The sequence below is a fragment of the Helicoverpa zea genome, chromosome 15 (assembly GCF_022581195.2).
Source record: "Helicoverpa zea isolate HzStark_Cry1AcR chromosome 15, ilHelZeax1.1, whole genome shotgun sequence".
In the NCBI taxonomy this organism is placed as follows: domain Eukaryota; kingdom Metazoa; phylum Arthropoda; class Insecta; order Lepidoptera; family Noctuidae; genus Helicoverpa; species Helicoverpa zea.
This window is the reverse complement of record NC_061466.1, coordinates 7,996,824-8,006,311: the sequence shown is the minus strand read 5'-3', so window position 1 is coordinate 8,006,311 and position 9,488 is coordinate 7,996,824.

The following is a 9,488-nucleotide window of genomic DNA, read 5'->3' as shown; positions in this document are numbered from 1 at the left end:
ATTCTTGTTAAATAAATATAATTAAATTGCTAAATAGTGTTGCTGGGAAGGTAGTTCATCACCGCTTTTTAAATCATTAGAAAGTGGAGGCTTTTTGGGGCCGACCTTTTGTAATTTTGACGTGAAAAAGTGCTAAAAACTAGTCTACTTTGATTAAACGTTTTTGACTTTGACATTTAGTAAAGCATCCTAAAATAATGCGAATTTCATTCATAGTCTTGATGGAATAATTGTTTTTTTTATTGATAACTAGCTGATCCCGAACTTTGTATCGTTCAAACCTTCCCTGGACCTCTAGAAACATTTTAAGACCAAAATCAGCTCAATCGGCCCAGCCGTTCTCGAGTTTTAATCAGACTAACGAACAACAATTCATTTTTATTTATATAGATATAAGCTAAATAAGTATAAAGTCAGACGTGAAAAATCGTGACGTCACTTGCCTGTGCTTCATAAATATTGCATAGAAAGAAGCCGTTTTTGTTCAATAAAAGTAATGAATTGGACTCCTTGGAAACACCGTATCAAGCTATTCTCTACAGTCTACGATATTCGAATATGGAACCGATTCAAATGTATTGTTGTTGAAAAATCGATGGCTCTGGTTTAATTTTGGAATTGGTCAGATCGATAATGGTAAATGGTTGTTATAAAAATAGTTTTTTGTGTGTTTTGGAGTACATATGTATAGCGTGTTGTTTTTAAAGGTCACGTCGTATTTATTAGTAAACTTTAATAAATTCCTAATAAGTGGTTATTTTTGTTTAGATTTTCGACGTGAATGTGTATGAACTTCACTCAGTTTATGGGTAGGTAACCAGGTCTCTGATATTTTTATTTCCACAGTTGCCTGATTGTGTTAGACTAAGTTGAACTATTTTGCACAAGAGCCCAAAAACCATATTCTACTCTGTCATAATTATTTAAGTTTTTAATAAATAAGCAGTTATAATAAAGGCTATACTACAGCTCTACACACAATAGTGTCGCATGTCCAGCCGTGTGTTACAGCGGTTTCCTTATTGCGCTACGCTGCGCTGCAATATGCTGTGCTGTTTACCGTATCTATGAGTCGACGTGAAATTAAACTGTTTTAATTGCCATTGGTAGTATTTTAATTACCATAGAGGTCCATATTATTAGTGGGACGATTCGAAATTCCCAAAAGTAGTAAATAATATTAAGAGAATTTGTAGGTATTTTATTTCGTAACAACAATGAAGTTTTATAGGGGGTACATTAATTATTAATTTGAAAAAAAAAATGAAATTCTAGGACAAACAACTAAGAAAGCATATGTGTTACTTTGGCTCTGTTGCAAACATTGATAACTCTAGAAAATTATTTATTTATATATTTCAAGAACCTTGTACATTTGGTACCTGCAACAATCTAGAAAAACAGATAATCTACCATTCCATTTGAGTACACCGAAACGTGTCCGAATTCCATTCGTATGCAGTTTGTTCGACAGTGTGCCCAAAATTGCACTAATTCGGGATACATTTCTCTTGGGGCAGCAGATACGCATCAATAAATAACTATTAGTGGAATTAAAATTTTAAATGATTCAGAGTGAAGGCAAAAAGCTTCAATATTGTTACATGGACGGAATTGCGTAATTTTTCAATAGGTCATCGTTCGTGTTTCAATTTGATTGCGCGAGTGATTTTTATCTGACATATATTTTTTGTTATGGATTGCATTGGATTGCTGAGTTTATCTGTGGGACTAAAGTTACTTTGAGATAATTTTCTTCTTACATATGATTTCAGGTAAAAAAAGTTAGGAAGTAAGACTAAGTTTTGTTACAAAATGATTTTTAAAATACATATGTTTAACAGCCAATAAGAAACAGGTCATCGTCAGACTAGCCTCATAACTTGGCATCAAAACAACGTTCCACTGAATATACATACATAAATAGAACAGACATTTGTCCTTCACAACGCACAACGTAATTTTGAATCGCAGAACACAATGCCTTCTGAATAGACACCATACATATAAATGTACGTTTCCCTGACCTATATCTCTTTGGCATTTCATCTCCCATCCCCCCAATATTTCTTTATCTGATAACGAAAGTCCCATTTGATGTAATCAAAGATGCGACAAGACGATTTTATCGAAGTGAATAGAAGAAATGAATAGACGCTCCTCTGCCATACTTATTGGCATTAATTTTATAGGCAAAAGGCCTTTTTTATGTCAGTTTCTAGAGCCTTCGATCGCTAAGTGCTGGACTAATAGAATAGGTTCGAAGTATTGAGGCTTTTTGCTTTACAGTTTACAATGCAATTTAGAATACCCTTTGTGGGTGTTGAAGTTTATTGATAAACCACTATTTCAATTACTGACAGTAGTCTATTCATAGTCATGTGCATCCAATGATAGGCAAAAAAGAACTGTCTTTCTTTGGAGTTTCATTACTTATAGCTCGCAAAATATCATTTTCAATAGCCTATATCTACATACTATGCAAGACAATGATTAGAACATAATGCTCTTAAAAATCAGTGCAATAAGATTTAAAAATCCATGCAGAAATTTCTGCTACGAGCTCCTTAAAAAACCAAAGTAATTCCCAAATAATTACTTATCCCTCTTTACAATTTATTCAATCTCTTGCCATAAGCATCTCTTACTTGTCGCTCCCTCCATCTCTCTATAGCTATATATAATATGTAGGTATATACATATATAACTGTGTGTATGTCCTTTGTATCCGTCATGTGTCGTGCTACGTTACAATGGCGTACGTAGGTATGCCATTGTATGTTGTCAGGGTGCTTCCTACATATTATATTATGGGATACACAATTTGTATGTAGAATATCTCCAGATTTGTGAGTTGGTAGCGCAATTAATTTAATAGATCAGCGTATTTAAAATCAGCAGTACTTCTTAATTGTATTTTTTTTTTATGAGCAGGTTAAGGAAAATACAACAGTACCAATGCTCTAACTACGTAAGTATTTTACGAAAATAATAATAATAAAATAATAAAATTCGTGCAGAATCTTATGATTTTTAGCAAATCATTAAAAAAAGAAAAGGTGTTTGTCCAAATACTAAAATAAGAACAATGGTATTACAACCAGAACCATCATCTCTATTTAGCATTTTCTTCCAATGAAGGTGAATTCAACAAAGTCTAAGTCTAAGCAGAATCCAAGACCGATGACGTCACAAGACCCGATCGAACCTCATTAGTGAAGTAGAAAGCACAAGACATTAAAAAGTGATGAACTAGCTTTACGTGTATTCACTGTACTCGCTTTGTTTCTCATTTATTATTCAAGAGCTACCTTCTATTAATACAACTAAACCTTCGTAGAAAACCGTACCACATCCACTTAGAGCTTTGCAGTATTAGGTTAAAATATATGCAACAGTACTCTAGTTTAATCTATGCTTAAAGTGCAAAGAGGTATTATGTTAGTTTGTTTGTAAGTTACTGGGAAAAAAATAAGCATAATATTTTATTTAAAATACAAATAGGTAACACAGGTGGAAATCAGTCATCAGCTGCCTATTTTTCCCAACTATCTTAGGGCCGACTCCCAGGGTACCAGGTGCAGCTGAGTACCAGTGTTTTACATGGATCGACTGCCTATCTGACCTCCTCAACCCAGTTACCCGGGCAATCCCATATCCCTTGGTAAGACTGGTTATCAGACTGTTGTCATACAGACGTGGTTGTAGTTACTGGTCACAAAAATTGATAAAATTAATTTCGTTAATACAGGTGGAATACTGAAATATTTATCGCTCAAGGCAGTCCTCATTATGACCTATAATGAGTGTCATTGATATCTAGTTAAATAAATCAGTCCTGTGATACACGGATAATTATTACACAATACAAGCTATTAATTTTTAATTGCAACGATTCGACAGCGAGTGACAATACTGAATTTTAATTTAATCATAAATGTGTAATATTTATAAATTGAACATGGTCAGCTACTATCAGAAGTGTAGATTCATGTATTATTCACTCATTCTGATTACCTGATACAATTAAAGAATTACATTACGATAATGTATCTTTCATGTTGACAATAATGCTTAAGAAAGCATTTGAAAAAAGAAAAACAAAAGGTCAAATACCCGAATTTAAAAGTCTGCAAAAGAAATGAAAAAATCTGAGCATTTTGTACGTTTGCGAAGTTACTTATAAAGCTCAAGAAACATTCAAAAAACTTAAGTCAAAATAAAGTTTTAAGAACAAATAAGTAAAATTCGTACGTAAATTACGTATCTAGAAGACTGGATACATCAGTAGAAAAGGCCAAAAAACTATGTAAATAATGCAGGAAGTCAAATCCAACGACCACCAATTTAACATAGTAGCCTGGTCAAAATAGACATTTGAAATAACAAAAAATCCCGGAAAGCTGAATTTTGGTGGAGAGCTTGGGTTTATCATTATAAATAAAATATTAAAAGTCCCCATCGATCCCATGTGTGCGTCAAAAGTTATTCGAGGTTAAATGACAAAATTATCAAATCAATTTATCAAAAAAGAACATCAGACCAAAGTTGTAGATCTTAAAATTTTCTACAAAAATGCCATCAACAGTTTTCTCCTAAATGTTACCATTCCTGAGATATCGCGATTCAAAGAGTCACATTTTATTTTATTTATAATGATAAACCCAAGCTCTCCACCAAAATTCAGCTTTCCGGGAATTTTTGTTATTTGACCACTACTTTTATGTCTATTTTGACCGGGCTATAGGTACAGTCAAGGACATTGTTCCTTCCCAATCTCTGAATAGAGCTAATTACTAAATGAAATTCTCAACTTAAATAACAAGATATTCGGTTAAACGTTAACTTGGTAATCACTTTAAACTTTGACGAGCGTTATTGTTTGTGTTTTGTTAGTGACTGTACTTGTTTTTCTTCATTTGTCAATGGCTGCTGGAATAACAGTATTTTGGTGACCTTGTACTCGTGTAAAGTAAACTAAGTTCCTTGAGTGTAAAACAAAAGAAAGTTTCTTTTTAAAACAATAGAGAAAAAGATAATTACATATTATATTATATTTTTGCATGTTGTTATCAAATGTACAGCGAATAGCACTATTAAAATTAAAAGATTAGAAGGTAATAATCAAAAAAAGTAGGTACATAGGTAATATTTAAAAGAAAACTCCACTGAAGTAGCAGTTAACAACTTGACATATAATAATAGGTACACACACCTAGATATTTGCTGCATTTTATTTCGTCAACTGTACGTTCAAGAAAAAATTATAAAAGAAAAATACCTTTTAATTTACTATTGCTGTGTTTAAAGATAATCCTTCAATCTAACTCATAATCCATAAAGGTACAGCTGAATCTATAGATACAGCTGAATTTCCAAAACACCACAACGTTATATCGGTATTGCTATTATCACGCCTCTAGGCAGATTTGTGGTAACTGGGAAACGGTATTATTGGTACACCGATGACACTAATTACTGCTGTACCGACCTCTATAGACCAATTTAGTATGATGTATTGCTGTATCAAATCAAGATAATCCGCGGGTAGTAATATTATAAACGCAGAAGTTTGTATTTATAGATGATTGTACCTCTTTCTCATAAAAAAACTACTGGATATATTTTGATAAAACTTGACAGTGACATAATATATCAGAATAATATAATAATATACCTGGGTTACTTTTTATCCCATTCAGGAAAGCAGTTCTGTCAGAGCACGGGTGGAATTGCGGATACAAACTAGTAAGGTATTATAGTGGGGATATTAACGCTATAAATTAATTATATTTTACAATACTTGTAGGGAATTTTGAATAAATAACTGAGCCTTAATAAGTACCCTATTTTCTTGGAAGGTCTTTTAGGTATTCCGTTTAGAGTTCAATTTTAATTCTCAGAATTTGAAGTCTCTTGTTGAAATTGTCGTCTCTTATATAATTGTAATTTTGATTTTCACTTGAAATAGCATTCGTGTTTAGAAGTTTGGTTTCACTAAATGGAGACAAAGTTTAATTCAATGAATAGCTCACGTTTTAATCCTGAAACAAGTTTCCGACTATAACATTTAACGGCAATTAGGAATTGTTAAATAAAATAGTAATATTGAGGAAAAGTTGTTGGTTAATTTATTGAAGCCCTAGAAAATTCAAGCTCGAACTAGCACACCAATATCTTCCTATTCACTGTATTAAAGATCTACAATGAAACAAAAAACGACTAACACTAAACAAGAAGCACATAATAAAACCACAGCAGAAAAATTACCACAAACTACAGGACCGACTCATAAATAAACAGATGGCGTAAAAATATTTCTTACACGCAAACTTACTCTGCAACACCATAATACCGCGAAGGTCATAAAGAATAACGTTCCATTTGCCGTAAAAAATAAAAGAAGTGCATTCCATATTGCAAAAATAATAAACGAGAACAGTAAACGCTGTCCCGACTTATCACGGAAACTACGACCGTATTTTAAACCAAGGAGAACGAAATGACTAGCGGAGATGTTACAACGCAAAATCAAAATGCGGGTTTTTGAGGGTTCTTCGCGTAACTACCTCTGCCTGCTTTAGAACCATCTGTTTATTTTCAAAACAAAATCACCAACAGACTCTCTCAGACAGATTGGTTTTGATTTGACAAGGAACCCGAATGCGTCGTTATTTCTAGTAACTGATCACACCTACCGAGCGATACATTGACCAAAAAGAGGGCGCTTGACCTACCTGCCTTAAGGCATCTCCGCTATCTTTCCTTCCTCCGTGATTTTAACCGCACAAACGACGAAGCGGAAAAATAACGTATCTGACGTACCTTACTGGATTCCTATTAGATTTATCTGCGGTGTCAGACACATCCTATATTGTAGGGTTAGATCTTATTTGCTGCCTAGGAGACAAATAATAGGGGATTTTACATGTGTCGGTTTCACTCATATTCTTTACGTGTTACGTATTTTCTTTCAAGTTAATGTAGTGTGAGTTGACTGGTTGATATGACTTTATTTATCCAATAGATATTTTATATTGTGACGCTCACTCGTAAAGACGGTTCCACGAAAGATAAAAATAATCATTTGAACTGGTAGAACTGTCTTAGAAAATGTAGAAACGCAAAACAAAAGACACAGTTAAACATTTAAAACAAACATCCCTTTAACACAAAGAAAAGTCTAGATAAAAGCAAAAACACTGAAGTAGAAATACTTAAGGACTAATCAAGTAAAAGAAGAAGAAAAAATGGAAGCAGTGAAATCTACCACTAAGCTATAAAGCTCGAATGGGGCTTAACAAGTGCGCTCGCAAAGCATACGAGCTTCTTTGTCGACTGAGCGCCGGCTTTTAGAAGAAATGTATCTCGTTATACCTGGGCTTGTTGTGTTTTATTCAGTCTTTTTTATAAATACCTTTTTTTTAAACCACGGTAGGAATGTAATTGGTGGGTTGAGTAAGAGGAAAATTAATTTGATGCATTCCTGGTTGTTACATTTAATAAGTTTTCAAATTACTTTTCCGTTCTAAATTCTACCAGTTTAGCATATTTATCTTAGAGCAGAATTAATTCAGTAGAACAAAAATCAGTGTTTGAATAGCTTTTAATAGCTTTAGTATGGCAGCTAATTGCACCTAGTAAATCACAGAGCACCAAATCGATCCAAAATAGATTTGACGGCGCTAGATTGTAACTTAAATACATTAAGGCTGCAAAGACACTCGCAATCAAACCTTTGGTCAAATTAATGGCTCGTGGTCGGCACTTTCATTTGTCATTCATTAAGGCCTCTGCCTCGAATTTTGCGGGCAGCGGGGTGGCAGCGGCGGCGGCGCGGGAGCGGGGCGTTCGAGGGCCGTTCCATTTGATTATACGCGTAAGATCCTGCCGCTCCCGCGCTGCCGCCGCCGCCGCCCCGCTGCCCGCAAAATTCGAGGCAGAGGCCTAACAAACCAGGGTCATATAATTCTACAATACCTCTAAGACTTAGTTCACCCACATTCTAGCCACGTTTGACATCAATGGCTGTAAAGTGTCACGCTGTGAATATTAATTTTGCTTAATTAAAACTACTCCAAGGGGTGCACTTGAGTATTTTTAAAGCACTATAAGTTCCAACTATAACTAGAATATTATAAATTAAATTCAGTATTTCACACTTTTATAAATCTTGCATTCAACATCATACAAATATACTGGCTCAAGATAAATTAAAAGTTTGCATGTAGGCAAAATTGTCGGCAAAAATGTAACGTTTCTTTATTATTCATAAAAATAAAAGAACACCCAAAAGATACACAGTATTTGATGTCCATCAATCTTTTGTTTTTCATCGTCCAAAGATTTGTTACAAAAGAAAATAAAACAAAAGAAATATATTACATAATGAGGAAAAATCTCTTAAGAAAACTTTGTAGAAGTTTGGGACCGTTATTTAAAACGTTCTTTTTTCTTTGAACAAATAATATACGCTTGTTTCCATTTAATCTAGGGAAATTTGCTGTCATATTGTTCACACCTTTTAAAAATAAGTTTTACAACAGCAGTATTTGGCCGATACTAATATTTTTATAGATTTCTAGTACTTTTAGGTATCCATTTATATACCCTACGTTCACAAAGAAACTTATGACAACACTAATTATGGCCAAACATATAATTCTATCAGAACTGATTATTATAGTTAGTGATAATAGCATTTTAACTAAGAGATCGGCGTGAACCACGCCCCGGTGTCAATTGATGAGCCAATAATAATCAATTTCTATGGTAGAAATGAAGTCATAGGTATCATAGCTTGACAACAATGGACTATTGGGTAAATAAGAATTAAAACAGGCAATGACAAAGGCAAGATACTCAGTAATGGCACATAGACACAATATGTGTAAGTGAGACAGCATTGCGTCCTGCCGGGGCTGCGAGATTGTGAGAAAGAGTAACCGCGGCCCTGGTACATGAAGGCCTAAGAAGAAACATGGTGGGTTTTAGACATTAAGAGCCTGACAGTCCATCCCTCACTACACTTATAGAGGGAGAAGGCGTTTGATGATTTCTCATCCAGAAAAATAAAGACAGTATTGCGTAAAAAGATAAACAGTAGTATGACAGAGAGTGAGCACAAGTTTCACGTACTAACACTTAATAATATAATATTAAGTTTTTGTCTCATGGTCTCCCATTCCGTGAGATTTCGTGACGATGTTGCCAAGACAAAAAATCGTCAAGTCTTTTGAAACTTTCTCTTCCACATTAAATATTCACGCGATAAAAATCGTCGAAGCACCAAGTGTCGCTTGATATACAGCTGCTAAATAAATAAAAAACTTTTCACAGAATTAACATTAATATTTAATGTATAGACATCGTTTACTTAAAGTACAGGCTTCTGTGTAATGCCAGTAACATTTTACTTGGTAACATTTCATTGTTAGTTACTTGATTATTCATGAATTTTGATCTAGAATTTTGGGAAGGAAAATAGG